Raw genomic sequence first — 22,561 nt, forward strand, 5'->3', positions numbered from 1 at the left:
TGCAAACCACCACAGGCTCCTCATCTAGGCCACATCATGCCCTAAAGGAAACCCCACCCTGATCCAGGACACTATTTAGGGCAAACCAGCCAGCCCCCACCCATGCACCAGGCCTCTATCCTATCTACATAATAAAAAAATAATATGCAAATTGACCATCACTCCAACACACAAGATTGCTGCCCCCATGTGGACATAAGATGGCTTCCACAAGATGGACAACAGGGAAGAGACCAGGACTACAAGGGTGGGCAGTTGTGGGTGATCAGGCCAGCAGGGGAAGGCAGTTGGGAGGGACCTGGCCCACAAGGAAGGTCAGGAAGGGGCAATCAAGCTTTCAGGGGAGGGCAGTTAGGGATGACCAGGCTGAAAGAGGAGGGAATTTGGGGAGGACCCAGGCCTGTAGGGGAGAGCAGTTGGGGGTGGAGGGGCCAGACCTGCAGTGGAGGGCAGTTAGGGGTAATCGGGCTGGCAGGGGAGTGGTTAGGGGGTGATCAGACTGGCAGGCAGAAGCAGTTAGAGGCAATCAGGAAGGCAGGCAGGCCAGCAGTTGGGAGCCAGCAGTCTGGATTGTGAGAGGGATGTTCGACTGCCCTTTTAGGCCGGATCCTATTGGGGCAATCGAACATCCCTCGAGGGGTCCCAGATTGGAGAGGATGAGGGACACACACACACACACACACACACCCCTTGCATGAATTTCTTGCACTAGGCCTCTAGTATCTATATAACATTTCACCCAAAAATAGCAAAATAAATATTCCTTTCAAGTATGCACAGAACACTCTCCAGGAACGACCCTATATTACATCACAAAACTAATCTCAGTAAATTTTTAAAAATTGAAATAATTGAAAGTATATTCTCTACACTAATGAAATTAAAATTAATAAAAATGGAATTTGAAAACTCATAAACATGTGGAAATTATGATCTAGCAATTCCACTGTTTGGTATATATATATATGAAGTAAATTAAATCTAAATCTCTATCAGACATCTACAATCCCATTTTACAGCAGCATCATTCACAATCGCCAAGATATGAAAGCAACCTAAATGTCCTTCAATGGATTAATGGATAAGTAACATGTGGTGCATATATGAAATGGAATATCACTAAGTTGTAAGTAAAAGAATGAATTTGAGACAACATATATGAACTTGGAGGGCATTGTGCTAAGTGAAAAAGATAAATACTAGTAGTATTATAGGCAGAGAAAGATAAATACTAGTAGCATTATATATTTAATTTTAAAAAGAAAAAAAGAACAAATGGTGGTTGCTAGGAGATGAGGGGAAGGGAAATGTCTAAATATAGGTAAGGGAACAATCTTTCAGCTATAAGAAAAATAAGTTCTGATGATCTAATGTACAGAAAGGTGACTGTAGTTAATAATATAGTATTATATACTAGGAAGTGCTGAGAGTGGATCTTAAGTGTTATCACTGTGTGTGCATGTGGATACATATACACACAAAAAAGTAAACTATGTAAGGTGGAATGTTAATTATCTTGATCTTGGTAATTATACGCCAGTGTTTATCCCTACCAAATGTTATGTATTTTAAATATGTGCAATTATATTGTTCAATAATTCTTGCATAAAGTTGTAAAACTAAACACTCTGTATTTGTTTCCTAGGGCTGCTGAAAAAGACATGAAACAATAGATGTTAATTGACTCACAGTTCACCTGAGAGGCTAGAAATCTGAAATCAAGGTCTTGGCTGGCCATAATTTCTATAAAACCAGTAGGGGAATCCTTTCTTGCCTCTTAGTAGTTTGTAGTTTCCAGACTATCTTTAAGTTGAAGCTATATAACTCACTGTTACGAGGCATTTTGTCTGCGTGTCTGCCTTCACATGGCTCTCTTTTAATAAGGACAGTGGTAATCTTGGATTAGTGGGTCACCTTACTCCCTATGACTACATTTGAATTTCACGAATTACCTGTAACATCCCTGTTACAAAATAAGGTCACATCCTGCAATAGTGGGTGTTAAGATTTCAACTATCTTTTTTTGGGAGACATTATTCATTCTACAGTATGTTCCTGAGTATTGAAAGGGTCAAAGAAGAAATCACAAGAGAAATTAGAAACAACAACAATTAATATAGATAAAAATCCCTTATGAATACTGCTACAAAAATCCTTAAAACAATGCCATACTGAATTCTATAGCATATTAAGAGGATTAGAAGCTATGACCTTCTGGGACTTGTCCCAATCTGAGAGTTTAATTCAACATATGAAAAAAAATTCAATGTAATATACCATATTAATAGAATAAAATAAAAAAGCAATCAGTTCAATAGATTCAGAAAAGTATTTTACACATCATTTCATGACAAAAACGTTAAACATAAAAGGAATGGAAGAACTTCCTCATTCTGATACTTAAGAATAAAAAATTAAAAATGTTCCCTTGAGATCAGGAATTATACATGATATCTATACTATTCAGCATTGTATTGAAAGTTCGAACTAGGGTAATTAAGCACTAAAAAAATAAAGGCATTCAAATGGAAAGAAAGAAGTTAAACTATCTCTATTCATAAATGATACGATCTTATATGTAGAAATTCTAAATAACAGCCACATGAACACAAATTTTGAGCTAATAAATTAGTTCAATAAAGTTGTGGGACATAAGATTAAAAAAGTAATAACCTGTATATCTATGAATTAGCACTATATAATCCAATAATGAAATTAAGAAAACAATTTCATCTAAAGTACATGAACATGAGTACAATACTTAGAAATAAATTTAATCAAAGAAATGTAACACCTGTACATTGAAACTACTAAGCATTAATAAAAAAAAAATAATGAAGTCAAAGATAGACCATGTTTATAGTCTGAAAGCCTCAAGATTTTAATGGAAATAGAAATCAAATTGTTCTACAGAGCCAATGCAATCTCTACCAAAATTCCAACTTCCCTTTTGCAGAAATAGACAATCTTATCATGAAATACAAATGCAAATGAAAGGGACTCTAGATAGAAATGAAGAACAAAGTTGGATGAATTACAAATCTGCAAAGCTGCAGTAATCAAAACAGAATTGGCAGATGAATGGATAAAAAAGCTGTGGGACATTTATACTTTGGAATACTATGCTGCTGTAAAAAATGAGGAATGTTTTCCCCTTTGGGACAGCATGGATGGACCTGGAAAATATGCTAAGTGAAATAATCCAATTGGAGAAAGACAAATATCACAGGATCTCACTTATTTGTGGAATGTAATGAACAAAATGAATTGACCAACAAAATAAGGCCGGAAGCATGGAGTCATGGAATAGACTGACATCCCTCAATGTGGGATTGGAGGGACAAGAAGAGCTAAACCAAAGAACTTATATACTTTTATGCATAGCCCATGGATACGGGCAATAGGGGATTGTGAAGACCTGGGGAGGGGATGTAGGATCTTGGAAGAGGGGGTAAAGGAGGGAAAATGGGAGATATTTGTAATACTATCAACAATCAAAATATATATAACCAACAGTATGGTACTGGTATTATGATAGACATATAGATCAATTAATTGGAATTTAGCATATAAATAAATCAATGGCCAAGTGATTGTCAATAAGGTTGCCAAGATCATTCATTGAACAAAAAATAATCTTTTAAAAAACTGATGCTGGAACAACTGGATATCTAAACACAAAATAATGAAACTGAATGCCTATCTCACATCAGATAACAAAATTAACTCATGCCGTCCAATTGTGGTTCAGTAGTTGAACATTGACCTAGGAACCAAGAAGTCGCTATGTTGTACACCAGAAACTATTATTATATATTTCATTTCAAATATAAATGAAAAATAAATTGAACAATAATCTTTTAAAAGTGGGTGAAATATAGTTATTTTTAAATATTCAAAACTGGTATAATCCATTGTCGGCAGATGTATGTGCAAAAGAGAGGCTGAAGATTAATGATACCAGATGCAAACTTTGATGTACAGAGAGAATTTAACAATATCTAACATGTTAAGTACATAGATAACTATTAAAGGATATTTTTGCTTTTATTTCCCCCTCTCTCTTAATTTCTTCAATAGTAAACTGTTTAAAGCATTGATATCTTATTGTGATATTTCACTTAAATAATGTATATTTAAGTGAAAATATTTGAGAGCAAAAACAAAAGAGAATGGGGTTCAAATAGAAGTTTATTTTTCTAAGTTTCTTTATTTTATGTGAAGCAGTCCAATATTAACTCCAAGTAGAATGGGACAGAATGGTAGTCCTACTATAACCACTAAAAAAATAATAATAATATGAGTAGTTATCACTGAAAAACCAACAGATTAAATAAAACAATACTAAATAACATTAAGTTAGCATAAAACAATTCAGAAAATTAAGAGCAGAGGATAAAACTTACATGGAAAAAATAGAAAACAATAGCAGAATATTAGTCTTATTCTCAGTCATAAATAATCACATTAATATAATGTATTGAACATTTTTATTTAAATTCAAAGAATATCATGTTGCAATTAAAACAACAACAATAACAGCAAATGCCCAATTACATTGTTTAAAAGAACACTTAAAATAAAACCAAGCAAAAGGTAAGAAAGATAAAGATGACATGGCTGCTCTTTAATATTAGAAAAAAGTAGATTTTGGGCCTAGCTGGTATGTCTCAGTGGTTGAATATTGACCCATGAATGAAAAATTCACCAGTTCAATTCCCAGTCAGGGCATATGCCTGGGTTATGGGCTCCATTCTCAGTAGGGGACATGGAGGAGGCAGCCAATGAATGTTTCTCTCACATCCATATTTCTATCTCTCTACTCCTCCCCCCGCAAAAAAAATCAATTTAAAAAAAAGAAAATGATGACTTGGGGAATGGAGAAGAAGGCAGGTAGAAGTTACACTTGCCATATCCCAGGAATAAACTGGAATTATAGTTGAAATATAGAACAATCAGCCTGAATAACCAGTTGAAGACTAACTAAAGAGAAATCTTACAACCAATGATTTACAGAAGACAATGCATTGGGATTAGTAAGAAGGGCTGAGGCATATAAAGGACTAGTCCTATTCCCACAGGCAGTAGCTGAGAATCCAGGGGATATTTCAGCTGCAAAGGTGCCCCCTGATTAGTGAGGGGTCTCAATCCCATGCTGGGCTCCCCAGTTTAGAGCAATAAAGCCAGGAAGAGAAACCCATATAACATTTGGCTGTGAAAATCAGAGAAGATTCAGTCTGCCAGGGAGAGATGGGAGTCTGCTAAAAACCAAGGTGCCCTCTTGAATGGCCAATGCACAAAATAGTGTTTGTAGTGTCTCACCCTGAGCTCCAGGAGAGAGGGAGGGTGGCTCAGAGCAGACTAGAGTCATGCAGGGGGAGACTGGGATGTGTGGCTCCAGAAAGAAAACTGAAGGGACAGCTATCATGGTCCCTATATTGAATCCCTCTCCCACACCACCATAGAGGGCGTCTTTCTTGGCTCAAGCACTCCTCTCCTTAGGACATCAGCCTGGGGGAATGCAATAGCCCCAATTTCCCAACTCTCTGGTGCCCCACCCTGCTGAGCTCATACCCTGCAGAGTAGATAGCTGCCTGGTCCAATGGGGTAGAGTCCAGGTGGATTCTGTGGGTTTCAGAAACTGAGTTATGGGGCTCTGGGTCAGGGGCCATTCCCCACCCTTCCTATGAGCCTGACCTGTACCCTCTGTGGGAGCTCTAACCCCACCCACCATACTCCCCACCCTGCTGCACTCAGGCTACGGATGAGGCCTGGGCAGAATTCAAGGCAGATATAGGTGTGTGACTCTAGGGCAAGGGTCTTTAAAAAAATTTTTTTTAAATATATTTTATTGATTTTGTACAGAGAGGAAGGGAGAGAGAGAGTTAGAAACATCGATGAGAGAGAGTCATCGATCAGCTGCCTCTTGCACACCCCCTACTGGGGATATGCCAGCAACCAAGGTACATGCCAGAATCGAACCCGGGACCCTTAAGTCCCCAAGCCGACGCTCTATCCATTGAACCAAACCGGTCTCTGCACAAGGGTCTTTTTTATTTTGCATGTTCAATTTTACAGAATCCTCCATTCATCTGGCAAAATCTTGGTCTTTTTGGACCTAATGAACAATGTTGGCCCCACCCTGATGAATCCATGAGGCCTTACTGCACCACAAAGGGCTGAGGACACCTGCACAAGTGGCTGCAGACTGTGGTATTGGCACCACATTTGAATCTTATAAATTTGATGAATACTACATGCCCTTTCCTGATGACTCACTGAGAGTGCCCCTCAAGCAACTCATGTATTGCCAGAGGCTCTTTCACTAATTGAGCCTAACAGGCAGCTAGTAGGTAGGGGTAGATCTTGAGAAGTCTTGGGGCTTTTGCTGACCTGTCTTGGCCATGTTGATGATGGAAACTGGACTTGATGCACCGCTTGGCCCTGCACCATTTACACCCAGGCCCAGGAAAGACAGCCACAAACTGTGTATCACTTTCTAGCTCCAAAGAGGTAGTCCAGGGCCTGTCACTGACAGCACCTGACATGGACTAGCCCTAGATTTTCTCCCAAGAGGCATCTAGAACAATACAACCAGTGGTTCTGACCACATAAGAACATGATCTAATTACATTTATAAATGTAACACACAAAGGGAGATATCAGCAAACAACAGATGCTGTTGTGGTGAATTCAGCTTTATGGAGCCATCTGCCACACAGCAGCTCATACATTGTACTTAGGGTCAATCCTCATAGGCAGACAGAGGGAGGGACATACCCACCCACCAAGTGGCCAACAGCAATAGAGATCCAACCATAGCAGGATGGCTAACAAAATCCACATAAGGGAGATTCAGAGAACCTACCTCAGGCAACTAGGGAGACTTAGCCTCTCAGCCCCACAAGATACTTGCTAGATTAAATGACCTTAACAAGTCATAGAAGATGTACCTAATACAAGGAAACAGAGAGTCAGGCAAAATGGGGAGTGAAAGAATCATGCTACAAATAAAAGAACAGGAGAAATTGCTAGGAAAAGAACATAGTGAAACAGAGGAAAGCAAACTACCTAGATACAGAGTTCAAAACATAGTTATAAGGATGCTCAAGAAACTTAGCTAGAATTTCAACAGCATAAAAAAGGGCATAGAAACCATAAAAAGGAATCAGTCAGAAATTAAGAATTTTGTTATCAGAAGCGAAGAATACATTAGAAAGAATCAACAGCAGATTAAGTAAACAGAAACCTTAATAAGTGATATAGAAGACAAGATAGCTAGAAACACTCAATCGGGGAAGCAAAAGGAAAAAATAACTTTTAAAAAATGAGTATAGTCCAAGGGACTGTTGGGACAATATGAAGCATAATGATACTCTCATTATAGTTGTATAAGAGAGAAACCAAATAATTGAGAACCTATTTGAAGAAAGGGTGTGAAACTTTCTTAACCTGGTAAACAAAAAAGGACGCACAGGTTCAAGAATCACAGAGAGCCCCAAACAAAATGAACACAAAGGCTATCAGCTGATTACTCAACAGAAACATTTTAGGCAAGAAGAAATTAGTATGAAATATTCAAAGTGATGAAAAGCAAGGACCTACAACCATGACTACTCTATCTAGGAAGGCTATCAATCAAAATTGAAGTTGAAATAAAGAGCTTCCCAGACAAGAAAAAGCTAAAAGAAATCATTACCACCAAATCTGAATTACAACAAATATTAAAGGGTCTTCTTTTAAAAGAGGATGAAAAACTAAAAAGGGAGGAATATAGTAATAAAAAAATAAAATGGCAATGAATACATACTAGTAATAATCACCTTAAGTGGATTAAATTCTCCAGTCTAAAGATACAGATTGGCTGAGTAGATAAGAGAACAAAATTCATGCATATGTTATCTAAGAGAACCACACAAAACAAACGATAGACACAGACTGAAAGTAACAGGATGAAAAAGGACATATCACCATGTAAATATAAATGAGTTAAAAAAAAAAAAACTGGTTTTTTTTTAATTTACATTAAAAAAAACTTTAATGTAAATACTGCAGTATTTACATTAAAAATAGACTTTAGAACAAAAGCCATATATATATATATATATATATATATATATATATATATATATATATGTAACTGGCTGATGACTGACCAGCCAACCAGCTGGTAGCTATGATGTGCACTGACCACCAGTGGGCAGACACTCAATGCAGGAATGGAAACCTCAAGCATGGAAACATGAAACAGACTATAAATCTCAGAGGGAAGGGGGGAGGAAAAAGGGCAGGAAGAGATTAACCAAAAAACTTATATGCATACTAGAGGCCCAGTGCATGGATTTGGGCACTGGTGGGGTTCCTTAGCATGGCCTGCACCCTCATGCAATCTGGTACCCCTCGTGGGATGTCAGAGAGCTGGTTTGGCCTGATCCCCGCAGGCCAGGGTGCTAGTGAGGTCCCTTCAGCTGGCCTGCAAGGATCATGTCAAAACTGGCCTGGTGCACGGATTTGTGCACTGGTGAGGTCCCTCAGCCTGGCCTGTGGGGATTGGGCCGAATCCAGCTCTCTGACATCCCCCAAGGGGTACCAGATTGTGAGAGGGTGTAGGCCAGGCTGAGAGACCCCACTGGTGCACAGGTTGCACCAGACCTCTAGTAATAAATAAGGAAGCACATCACATAATGACAAAGGGATCATCTATCAAGAGGAAATAAACCTTTTAAACATTTATGCACCCAACATAGGAGCACTTAAATATATAAAGCAAATATTGATGAGCATAAAGGGAAAGATTGACAGTAATACAGTCATATTAGAGGATTTTAATACTCCATTGACATCAATGGATAGATCTTCTAGACCAAAATTCAACAAGGAAACAATAGCCTTAATTGACATACTAACCAAGATAAATGTGATTGATATTTTCCAAGCATTTTATCCCAAAGCAGCAGAATATATAAAATGTCTGTACCACCCAAAACAATCTATAACTTAAATGCAATTTCTTTAAAATACCAAAAACTTATTTTGCAGTACTAGAATAAATAATCCAAAAACTTATATAGAACCAAAAGGACCCCAAGTAGACAGCAAAATTGAGAAAAAAGAACAAAGTTGGGGGTATCACACTACCTGATATCAAGTTATACTGCAAGGCCATAGTATTAAAAAATCATGGAACTGGCATAAAAACAGACATATAGATCAATGGCACAGAATAGAGAGCCCAGAAATAAACCTACACTTTTATGGTCAATTAATATTTGCAAAAAGAGGCAAAAACATACAATGGGATAAAGACAGTCTTTTCAATAAACAGTGTTGGAGAGATACATTAAAAAACAAAACAAAAAAAACTAGAGTATTTTCTTTCACCATTAAAAAAAAATAAACTCAAATGAATTTTAGGCTTAAATATAAGACTTTAAGCCATAAATCTCCCAAGATAAAATATAGGCAGTAAAATCTTAGGTCTTGTAGCAATATTTTTCTCATATATCTTCTCAGGCAAGGAAAACTTAAGAAAATATAAACAAATGGGACACTATCAAACTAAAAAAATTTACACAACAAAAGAAACCATCAACAAAATGAAAAGATAACACATTGAATGGAAGAATATATTTACCAATAACACATCTATAAAAGATTAATATTCAAAATTTAGAATGAACTCATACAACACCAAAAAAAAAAAAACAATACCACCAACACCAATCACATTTTAAAATGGTCGAAGGACATGAATAGATACATCTCCAAACAGGACATACAGCAATAAACATACGAAAAGATGCTCAATGTCACCAATCATCAGAGAAATGCAAATTAAAAGCACAATAAAACCTCACACCTGTCAAAATGCATTATCACCAATAAAACAGCGAACAATGGTGGCTGTGAGAATGTGGTGTAAAGGAAACCCTCCTGCACTGTTGGTGGGAATACAGGTGGGTGAAGCCACTATGGAAAACAGGACTATGTTTATGACCCAGCGATTGACCCCATTCCCAGCTCCAGCTGGTTCTGTGGAAGACCATTGGTGATAAATTTTTGTGAAGCTAAAATTTCCAGAATATACTGTGCCACTGCCAATCCCCACCCCTAACCCCATATCCTATTGTTTTCTGTGATTTACTGTTTATGATTGGCATAAAAGATAACTAGCAGACTATAAAAGTAATCCTCGTAAAGCAGTAAAAAAGAGGGGAGGGGGGCAAACAATACAATCCAAAAAGAAAAGAACAGAGTATCAACAGGCAGTCACAAAAAAATAAAAAAAAAGGAAAGACAAATGGCAATTTCAATAGAAATTGACAAAATAATTTTAAACATGGCATTACTGCTTTCAGGCCAAAAGTTGAAAAAATAATCATAAAATCTATTTTGATAAATACATAGATAAATAGATAATATCCATTTCTGGTATAAGGGTAGATTGATACCTATAAGCAGCTTATAGGTATTTTCCCTACAGAAATATTTTTAAAAAATATATTTTATTGATTTTCCACAGAGAGGAAGAGAGAGGGATAGATAGCTAGAAACGTCGATGAGAGAGAAACATCGACCAGCTGCCTCTTGCATACCCCCTACTGGGGATGTGCCCGCAACCAATGTACATGCCCTTGACCGGAATCAAACCCGGGACATTTCAGTCCGCAGACTGACGCTCTATCCACTGAGCCAAACCGGTTTCGGCCCCTACAGAAATATTAATGTGTGTGAACAAATGCTAGATTTAGGCACTATATCTTTGTAATTTAAAAAAATCAGAAATTGCCCTAACCAGTTTGGCTCTGTGGATAGAGCCTCAGCCTGTGGTCTGAAGGGTCCCAGGTTTGACTCAGGTCAAGGGCACATGCCTGGTTGCGGGTTGGATCTCCAAAAAGGGGCATGCAGGAGGCAGCCAATCAATGATTTTCTCTTGTCATTGATGTTTCTATCTCACTCTCTCCATTCCTCTCTGAAATCAACAACAAAAAACATTTACGGTAAAAAAATTAGAATCATCTTAAAATCTTTATGTAAACAAGGAAGTTGTTAAACCCATGCTATATTAATATTATAGACTACTATGCAGTAGTTATATGTTATTAACAAAACAACAACAAACTGAAAAAGACACTAAGCAATACATACTATATGCTTTTTAAAAAAATATATATTTTATTGATTTTTTACAGAGAGGAAGAGAGGGGATAGAGAGTTAGAAACATCGATGAGAGAGAATTACAGATCAGATCAGCTGCCTCTTGCACACCCTCTACTGGGGATGTGCCCGCAACCAAGGTACATACCTTTGACTGGAATCAAACCTGGGACATTTCAGTCCGCAGGCCGACGCTCTATCTACTGAGCCAAACCAGTTTCGGCTGTATGCTTTTTAAGACAACAAAGAATGGTTGTATATATTTCTGTATAAAAACACAAAACATATTTTTAGGTTTGTATATGTGCATATACTCATATATATGTAAATGCATAGTAAAATGATTCACAATAACAAACCAAATTTGTAACAGGGATTACCTCAGGGAGGAGAGTGCAAATGAATCATTTTCTTGTACCAGTACTCTGTGAATTCAAATGAAAATATATTTTGTCTATTACCAATGCAATTAAAAATAATTGCCAGGCAGGGAGGGCTATACTAATCAGATTGCTTCAGAAATTGGCTCCTGAGCATCATAGGTGCAGTTACCCAATGGTTTGGTGAAGAAAGATACCGAGTCAGAGTGCAGAATTCTGATGTCTATCTTTTCTCAGGTGATCTGAACATGCTTTCCTCAATCTGGCTTCACCTACATTTAATCTATGTTATATTTCTCCCATATTTTAGCCTTAGGTAAACTGTCAGTCTTAGGTTTTGGAATATTGATCTTTTTCCTCTTCTTATGTCTTCTAATGGGAAGCTGGGGGAGCCAGCATCAGGAGTTGCAAGACAGATATCACATTAAATTACAAGTAGAATAAAATATGTATAAGCTGCATTTGAATTTGCTGAAATATCCCCCTTGGGAATTTATCCTGAGAGCCTCCTTTGATGCCAGACAAGTACAAAAATATTAAACAAGACCCAAATTACTGTACATCATGAATCGGTGTAAAGCCTGTTGTAAGTCAAAAGTGGTGGTGGGAGTGTGCGGGCAGGCGTGTGGGAAGAGCTGAGCAGCCCCTCCAGGACCAGTGCCTCAGCGCTTCCCCTAAACCCAGAGCACCTCAAGCCGAGAGCCACTTGTCATGAAGCCAGTGGGCTTCCTCCTGAAAAAAAAACAAAAACAGACTTACAGAATTAAGCTGCTAAAGCAGGAAGAACTCCATTGAGTCCCATACAAACACTCCCCCCCCCTCCAGATTTTAAAGGAACTGTCCTTTAGATCTCAAAAAGAAAGTTTAGACTTTGTAGAACCTTACTTTCCATTCTATATGAGATCATTCAGAGGAGAGCTACCAGAAAATTGTTACTACCCTTTAAATTTCATTGTGAACTCCATTGGCCCTATATAAATTTCAATCCCCTTCACAGTCCCTGAAGGAACAACTTGAAAACCAACCTCCAGATGTGCCGTGACTCTGAAATCTCTCGGATCAACGTAATGACCAGCAGAGCTCTATTATTTTCTTTGTTCCTTTACTCCACATTCTGCTAAGCTTTTCTTTCCCAAGCAGATGCTTACCCAAGTCCCTCAGCAATGGGCTCAGTCCCTAAAAGAGCTACAGTTCATCATAAGGTAGGAAGTCTTCAGTTTGCATCAGATTGTACTCGTATCCAGTGGAATATCGCTGTGTGCGTTTAAGACAGAGTAAGGAAATGCTTAATGGGAAGTGGTTTCATTATAACAAGCTGCTGAATTATTTATACCAATAAAAATTTATCTGCTGGAGTCTCCTGAAAAAAATTATCCTCTTGGTAGATAGAATTGTTGTCTGTAGTGAAATAAGGATGCACAGCACTGCCATCCAACAAGCACCACAGGAACATTTAAACGATTCTCCTATCTCTCGTTGTCTTTTTGTGTTTGGGAAAGGGAGTTAAGGAAATTAATGCCTACTTGGGCTGAAAGTAATGACCACACAGCAGTATCCTTATCTCTGAAAGATTTGCATCTTAAGTGCTTTTAAGAAATAGTAAAAATTTCAAGTCTTATAGTATCATACCTGCTAGTATATATGGTTTAAAATAGCCATGACAAAAAATGGGGAGACTCACCATGTGGAAATAGGCCATGCAATTTCTTATATATATCAAATAGGATAATATAAAAAAGAAAAATTAAGATTGCCATTAAATTAAGAACGCATTCTTATAGTGTTGAGGTTTAAAAAAGAGATAAGTTATAATTTTATTTTAGATGTATTGATTCCTTCCTTTAGACTCCTGCAAGATTATCTATAGAACTATTAGTTAGGAAACAGGAAGGTGAAGAACGAATTAATCTCCCAAAGAAGCACTTGTAAGGGGACATGAGCACTCACCAGGGCTATCCACAGAGCTCAGCACAGAGGGCAGGCAAAATGCCCGTCTCCCAGTATGATCGGACAGCATATTTACAGCTGCAGACTGGGGTCCCGCTTCTAACTAGCACAAATCTAGGTGCTGACTGTGATTGTTCTCAGAGCCCCTAAGTATAGATAGACAAATTTCTTGCTCCAATAAAGAAACAAACAAACAAACAAACCAGGTTTAACTCTGAAAATGGCAGCTGTCAGGACAGCAGTGAGGGTAAGAGTATGAGGGAGGGAGTGAAAAAGGAGTGTGTGGAAATGTGTGTGTGTGTGTGTGTGTGTGTGTAAGAGAGAGAGAGAGAGAGAGAGACAGAGAGAGACAGAGAGAGACAGAGAGAGAGAGAGTTGGTTCCTGCAGGAGTCTCGGGGGCCCTCAGATGGGGCTCTCTTAGATGGGGAACCTCTGCTAACACTGTAAGCACTCCCAGGGTGGCCTGCACTGGCAAAGAAACCATGCCACCTTGAAAGAGAGAGCTGCTGTGACTAGGAGCCCAGCCTCACCACCACCCAGACTGGCCTCAGAGAACACCCCAGACCCTACAGTCATTTTGACCAAAGACCTGCAAGCTTGTCTGCAGATCCAAAGCAATCTATAGATTCAATGCAACCCCCATTAAAATACCAACGGCATACTTCACAGACCTAGAACAAACTCTCCCAAAATTCATCTGGGATAAAAAAAAAAAGACCCCGAATAGCTGCAGCAATCCTGAGAGAGAAGAACAAAGAAGGAGGGATTTCAATACCAGACATCAAGCTGTAATACAAAGCCACTGTTTTCAAAACTGCCTGTTTTTTTTTTTGTTTTTTTTTAATGTATTTTATTGTTTTTTTACACAGAGGAAGAGAGAGGGATAGAGAGTTAGAAACATTGATGAGAGAGAATCATCGATCAGCTGCCTCTTGCACACCCCTCACCGGGGATGTGCCCGCAACCAAGGTACATGCCCTTGCCCGGAATCGAACCCGAGACCTTTTAGTCCGCAGGCCGATGCTCTATCTACTGAGCCAAACTGGTCCCGGCAAAAACTGCCTGGTTCTTGCACAAGAACAGACATATAGACCAATGGAATAGAATACAGAACGCAGAAATAGACCCAAACCACTATGCTCAATTAATATCTAACAAAGGAGGCAAGGACATACAATGGAATCAAGACAGTATCTTCAATAAATAGTGTTGGGAAAATTGGACAGGTACATGCAAAAAAATGAAACCAGATCACCAACTTATACCATACACAAAAATAAATTCAAAATGGATAAAGGACTCAAATGTAAGAAGGGAAACCATAAAAATCTTAGAAGAATCCATAGGCAGCAAAATAGCAGAAAAGTGTTACAATAATATCTTTACCAATACAGCTCCTAGGGCAATGGAAACTAAGGTGAAAATAAACAAATGGGACTACATCAAAATAAAAAGTTTCTGCACAGCAAAAAAAAAAAAAAATAATAATAATAATAATAATTAAAAAAATCATTAACAAACAGCAAGAAAGCCCATTGCATGGGAGAACATATTTGCCAATGTTATCTCTAATAAGGGCCTAATCTACAAAATGTATAGGTAACTCATAAATCTTAACAAAAGGAAGATAAGCAATCCAATTTTAAAAAATGTGTAAAGAGCCTAAATAAACACTTTTTGAAAGAAGGCCAAAAGACATATGAAAACATGCTCAAAGTTACTAATCATCTGAGAGAAGCAAATCAAAATGACAATCAGGTACCATCTCACACCTGTCAGAATGGCTATCATCAACGAATCAGCAAATGACAAGCACTGGCAAGGATGTAGAGAAAAAGGAACCCTCTTACACGCTTGTGGGAATGCAGACTGGTGCAGCCACTGTGGAGAACAGAATGGCATTTCCTCAAAAAGTTAAAAATAGAACTACCATTTGACCCAGTAATCCCACTTCGAGGAATATATCCCAACAACTCAGAAATACCAATTAGAAAGGACATATGTACCCCTATGTTTATAGCAGCACAATTCACCATAGCTAAGATTTGGAAACAGCCTAAGTGCCCATCAGCAGATGAGTGGATTTAAAAACAAACAAACAAACAACAACAATGGTACATCTGCATAATGGAGGACTATGTTGCAGTAAAAAAGAAAGAACTCTTACTATTTGCAACAGCATGGGTGGATCTGGAGAGCATTATGTTAAGCAAAATAAGCCAGTCAGAGAAATATAAGTATCACATGATGTCACCCATTTGAGGATGATAATGAACAACATTAACTGATGAAGAAACGTAGATCCAGAGACAGAGAGGCATTGATCAGATGCTCAAACCCCAGAGGGAAGGCAGGGGAGGGTGGGGTGGAATGGTAAGAAATCAACCAAAGGACTTGTATGCATGCAAATAAGGATAACAGATGGACACAGACACTAGGGGGGTGTGAGGGCGTGTGCTGGGCATAGCGGTAGCAGGGGAGAAGTCAATGGGGGAAAAAGAAGACATATGAAATACACTATATAACACTTTAAACAGTAAAAATAAAGAGTTTCCCAGTTTCCTCTTAGAAGAAGCATGTCCACACATTTAGATACCCAGTATTTATGACTGCTACTCAAGAGATGAGTCCCAAAATCATCAATAGGTCTTACACTAACAAATCCTATAGGACCGTAGACAATAAAGCAGTTTCTACATGACGGCAGAGGCACCATCACGTGGCTATACACACAAACTCACACACAAAATATCTGAACAGAACAATCACTAATAAAAAGATTGAATCAGTTATCTAAAGCCTCCCTCCCCCAAAAAAGTCTGGGGCAAGGTAGCTTAATTATTGAATTCTACCAATCATTTAAAAATAATATCAATCATTTTCAAAATCTTCCAGGAGATATGAGAGAAAGGAACACCTCCCAATTTTTTTTACAAGGTCAGCCTCACACTGATACCAAAGCCTAATATGGACATGAGAAGAAAGAGAACGATAGGCCAGTATCCCTGATGAGCATATCTGTAAAAACTAACAACAAAATACTGGCAAACCAAATTCACCAGGATACTGAGAGGATTACACACCATAATCAAGTGGCATTTATGCTCAGGATGCAAGGATGATTCAACACATGCTATTCAATATATATGGTATATCACATTAAAAAGTAAAATATAAAAATCATTGGGTTATTTCAGTAGATGCAGAAAAGCACTTGACAAAAATATTAAACAAATTTAAAAAATGCTAAACAAATTAGGAATAGAATAAATTATCTCAACCTAATAAGGAACTCTTAAAACCCATTGATAAGAAAATTAAAAACCTAATTTTAAAGGGGGAAAAAAAAGATCTATCCAGATAAGTCATCAAGAAAAAGATATACAAATAGCATATAGACATGAAAAATAATTAGTGTCATAGGTCATCAGGGTATTGCAAATTAAAACAATGAGATATCACCACACACCTATTAGAATACCAAAATCGAGAACAGTGACAGCACCAAATGCTGGCAAGAATGTGGAGCAAGAGGAGCTCTCCTTTATTGCTGTATTTTTTTTTTAACTATGTATTGCATAGTGTTACCATGCAAACCACCAATTGAACTCCTCTGTATGTATCCCAATGAGTTCGAAATTTATGTCCACACAAAAACCTACACACATAGGTTCACCGCAACATCCTAATATTTAAAAGCCCATGGTCTGTAACGTACAAAATGATCAAAGGCTAAACCGGCCAGAAGTCATTCCTGTAGTCAGTGCTGGCAACTCTGCACTGACGGCCAAGAGGGCTGTGGATCAGGCCCAGATAGAGGCCTGGAGAGAGAAACAGGGTCTAATCCATAGTCTCTGTGGCACCTGTTGATCAGCACTTGCATCTCTCTTTCTCTCTGGGCCTGGCCAGCAGCCACACCTCTCTTTCTTTCCAGACCTTCACCAGGACTGCTGATCAGCTCCACCTCTTTGTTCAGGCCCTGAAATAGGCTCAGAAACGCTGATTGGCATAGAAACTGACCAATCAGAAACTAATCTGGGAGAACTGCAAAGGCAGAACCTAAGGTGGGGGCTGAGGAGAGATTTTTAAGGGCAACAGCTGTTTGGTGTAAAGCGTAAGAAAGTGATTCAATTTTTTTAATAACTGGTTTGGCAGTACAGTGCATATGGCTATCAGTCAAGATATAAGGATTATGTATTTTTAACTTCCAAGAGCATCTCCTGCTGAAAAAGCCCCTCTCCCCCTTTATAGATTAGTATAATCTATCTATACTAATAAAAAGGTAATATGCTAATTAGAACAGGTTGACTGGCCATGTTTTGGACGTTTGACTTCCTTCTGGTCAAAGCCATGGTGGTGGGGGCCAAAGCTGAGGCAGCTAGGGGAGATCAGGCATATAGGCAGGTGAGTGGTTAGGAGAAAACTGTCCCAAATTGTAAAGTGGATGTCCGACTGCCAGTTTAGGTCCAATCCCACAGGAGTCCTCAATTGAAGACGGTGCAGGCTGAGCTGAGGGAAACCCCCATGCACAAATTTCGTGCACCAAGCCACTAGTATATATATATATATCCATATATATATATCCCTAATATGCAAATAGACCAAACAGTGGAACAACCAAAGAACCAATCAGTCGCTATGATGTGAACTGACCACCAGGGGGCGGGCGTGCATGGAACATGATGGGCATTGGCAGCAGGAGGCAGAAAATGGAACATGGCAGGCGTCAGCCACAGTTGGATGGTGAAGCAGGTGAGTGGGTGCACCAGACCAAGGTGGGATGCCAGTCGCTGTCATTGGGGCAAGCCTCTGGTGGTTACTGAAAATTCTTTGCTCCCACATGCAGCTGTCTCACCAGACACTCAGATCTGCCACCAGCATAGGCCTCACTCAAACCGTTGTCAGAGCTAGAGCCACCACTTGTACCCACTGCTGGCTCCCAGCACTGGTCCTGATTGCTTGGCACTGTCAGCAAGCTGCTGTGGAAGCAGGGCTGCCAGGAGACAGGGGGCCAGGAAAAATGGTGGGAAGGGCTGGGCAAGGGCTTGGAGGATGGGCTGAATCCTACCCCTGTGCCCACCACAGCCTCATGGCCCACAGTTTCTTTCAAGGTGCACGAATTCATGCACTGGGCCCCTAGTTATTTATAATTAACAAAATTGGAAGCAACAAGATGCCCTTCAGTAGGTGAATGTATAAATTCAGTATATGTAGTATATTCATACAATGGAATATTATTCAGCACTATAAAGAACTTTGCTATGGCTCATGAAAAGACATGGAGGAAACTCAAATGCATATTACTAAGTGAAAAAAGTCAATCTTAAAAGGCTACACATACTGTACAATTCCAACTATATGACATTATGAAAAAAGGGAAACTATACAGAGCAGTTGTTAGGGGTTAGGAGAGGAAGTAAGGATCAATAAGAAGAGCACAGAGGATTTGGGGGCAATGAAACTAGACTGTATGGTATAATGGAGCATATATGTCATTATACACATGTCAAAACCCACAGGAAGTACACCACCAAGAGTGAACCCTAATGCAAACTATGAACTTTGGCTGGAAATAATGTGTAGGCTCATCGACAATAAAAAACATATTGTTTGAGGTAGCATGTTGACAGTGAGGGCAGCTGTGCAGGTGTGGGGACAGGTAAGTATATGGGAGCTCTTCGCACTTCCTACTCAATTTTGCTGTGAACTTAAAACTGTTCTAAAAAACACAGTTTATTACCAAATTAGTGATTAATAGTATCATAGTTTAAGATAAATCATTCAAATTTGCTTTCTTCTCCTTTCATCTTAGATACCTTTCAGAAAAGAATAGCTTTTATTTTTCATATATATATTCATTAAAGCAGTAATTTAATTCTAATTAAGGTAGGATATGTTTATTAGGCAAACAACTCCTGACTTTGAGACTTATAGCCTCTATAGACAAATGTCTAGGTGGGACAAGCTAAGATTACCTATTTGGCATTACAAAGTTAGAATTCGGATTCTTTAGAAGTTAGCCATGGCTATTTACCTCTTTGGATTATTTATTTCATTTTTTCCCCAACCACCAGTCCTGGTGTTGGTAAACTGGTTCGTGGAGAGAGAAGGGAAATTCCTGATTTCCAACATTTGCCAATTTTCAAGATGTACATACTTCCACCATGACCTATGTCAAGGAACCAATGTTTTACGGGAATCACAAATTCTCACTCCTAGACTTATGGCAGGCTGTGTATCACCCAATGCCTTCATTTAATGTCTTCACTTTATATAAGTCTCTATATTTAAAGTTAGAGAAGCTTGTCCATTGCTCTTAAAGCTGATTTCAAAACTAAGAAGATTCTAATATTCAGAAATAATTGAAACTGTATGTAGGACCCTCCTACCTGGCCAAAGTGATGGAATTTAAAGTATGCAACTTATAAGTTAAGAAAGGCATCATTGTAAACAGCAGTTTCTAGTTGATTTTCAAACATAATGCTCTCTACTCTCACAGGCACTTCTGCAATCTTGATAACACTTTAACATATTTTGTTCCTAATCACTCTGTTCAGGACAGTGAAAATAAGGCTTTAAAGGACAGGAAAAAATAACATGCTTTTAAGGAGCAAAATCATAGACAAGCAGCTACCATTTCCCCCTGCTATGATGCACCAGATGAATGAGATTTCTATGTGGCTTATTTTCATGTTCATGTCAGGGACATCTAGCATTTAACTACATCCACTTTTCCAAATAACAATAAGCAGAAGTGAAAATATCAAATGATTATCTTCAATCTACCATAATTTGTAGTGAAAGTCACAAATTTCAAAACAGTATTAGAAAGTAATGGTGTGACACAACTCATATAGATTGCCATCATCTAATTTCTTTTAAAATAGCGCTTTAAAGCAGACATGGTTATTTTTCCCATATGACTGATAAAAAAAATAGCATTGACAAAGATAACACAACACTGAGTGAATTTGGGTGTGTTTGTTTTTTCCCCCAAGGTCATATGGCCAATGAATAATAGAATAAAAATTCATTCATTCATTCATTCAACAAAAATGTATTGAGTGCTAACCTCACTGGAGATAAAAAGGTTTCTGTTCTCTTCAGATTACACTTTACTGAAGGACAAAGGTTATTAATTCATGTTCACAACATAGTAATAAATGTTGTGGTACAGGTATGCATAGAATACTCTTGGAGCACATAAGTGAGCACTTAAATAATACTGGATAAGAGAAGGAAGTAAAACAGCTAGAACATAAAGAACTATTAAAAGTTAGGTAGATAAATAATGTTGAGAAGAATATGCCTAGAGTTAACAACATATGGAAAACCCGGTGAAAAAATATGGCTGATTTGAATAACTTCACTAAGTTCAGTGTGGCAGGATGAAAGAATGCATAAATCTGAATAGTAAGAAATAAAACTAGAGAGGTAGGCAGAAGCTAATAATATGCATAACTTCATCTTTTATGTTTTGCTCAATATACCTCACTTGAAAAATGTACCCTCCAATAGTACCTGCATCTCATTATGACTCTAAATTGACAATGCATACAAAAGGAGGAAATATCAGGCACTGTAGAGCTTCTGATTCTTAATATTCTTTCAGAAAGCTAAACAGAGCATATTGGCGGATTTTGAGTAGAAAAATTATGTATTCAAATATGAAATTTTGAAAGGGCATTTCAACCACAGCATGAGAATAGATCACAATAGATCAGAAAGTGGAGAGATTGTTCAGAAGACATTTGTAACAATTCAAATAAGAAGTACTGATAGTTTCAACTAAGGCTATTATAATCCTACTAGAGGCCCAGTGCAAGAAATTCGTGGTATGGGGGTTGGGGAGGGGAGGTGTCTCTCAGCCCAACCTGCACCCTCTCCAATCTGGGACACTCCAGAGGCCGCAGAGCAGCTGGGCTTGATCTGCTACCTGAGTGGGTGCATCCCATGTGACCTCTTGCCAGGCCAATAGGCCCAAACATTCCAGCCTTGCTGCCCAACCCCAGGCACTCCAGAGGCAGCAGAGCAGCCAGGCTTGATCTGCTACTGCAGTGGGTGCATCCCACATGACCCCTGGCAGGACATCCCAGGTGCCTCCATTGGCGGTGGGGATCAGTGCAGGGGGATCTTGCCTCTTCCCAGCCGAACACTCCAGGCTGCCCCTGCTGGTGGTGGGGATTGGTGCGTGGGGGTCTGGCCACCTCCCAGTCACACGTCCTGGCCGCTGGTGCGAGGATCTGTGTGTTTGGGCCTGGCGACCTCCCAGCCACACACCCCAGGCTGCCTCCGCTGGTGGTGGGATTGGTGCATGGGGGTGCATGTGCCTCCCAGATAGACTGTGAGACTCCAGAGGGGTTGGACTTGAGGACTCTGGCAAGGCTGGAGTGGGGGACTTCAGCAGGGCTGAGAGCACTGGGCACCGTCATCTTGTGGCTATGGGTGCCGCCATTTTGTAGCAGAGTGATGGTTAATTTGCATATTACTCCTTTATTAGATATGATATAATAAAGAGGTGATATACAAATTGACCTTCACACCCTCACATCACAAGATGGCCACCCCCACATTGTCACAAGATGGCCAGAAGGGGAGGGCAGTTGGGGGTGACCAGGCCTGCAGGGGAGGGCAGTTGGGAGTGATCAGGACAGCAGGGGAACAGTTAGGTGTGGTTAGGGGGTGATCAGGGGGTGGTTAGGGGGTGATCAGGCTGGCAGGCAAAAGTGGTTAGGGACAATCAGGAACGCAGGAAGGCAAGCAAGTGGTTAGGGGCCAACAGTCTTGGATTGTGAGAAGGATGTTCAATTGCCTGTTTAGGCCCAAATTTCATGCACTGGACCTCTAGTAACAATATAACAGAGAATTTGGATATTAATCTGTACATGTTGATAGTTGATAGGATATAGGGATTCAACAATATAGAATAGAAATAGATCCATATTTCTGGTTTATTTCTATAACAGCACAGTTTATAAGGGTCATGGACTTACTTAAAAATCTTAGTAATACCTGTTCTATGGCTAAAATATATTCCTACTATTTCATGAGTTTGATTAATATATCCAAAGACAC

The sequence above is a fragment of the Pipistrellus hanaki genome (genome assembly GCF_964339955.1).
Source record: "Pipistrellus hanaki genome assembly, chromosome: 1".
NCBI lineage: Eukaryota > Metazoa > Chordata > Mammalia > Chiroptera > Vespertilionidae > Pipistrellus > Pipistrellus hanaki.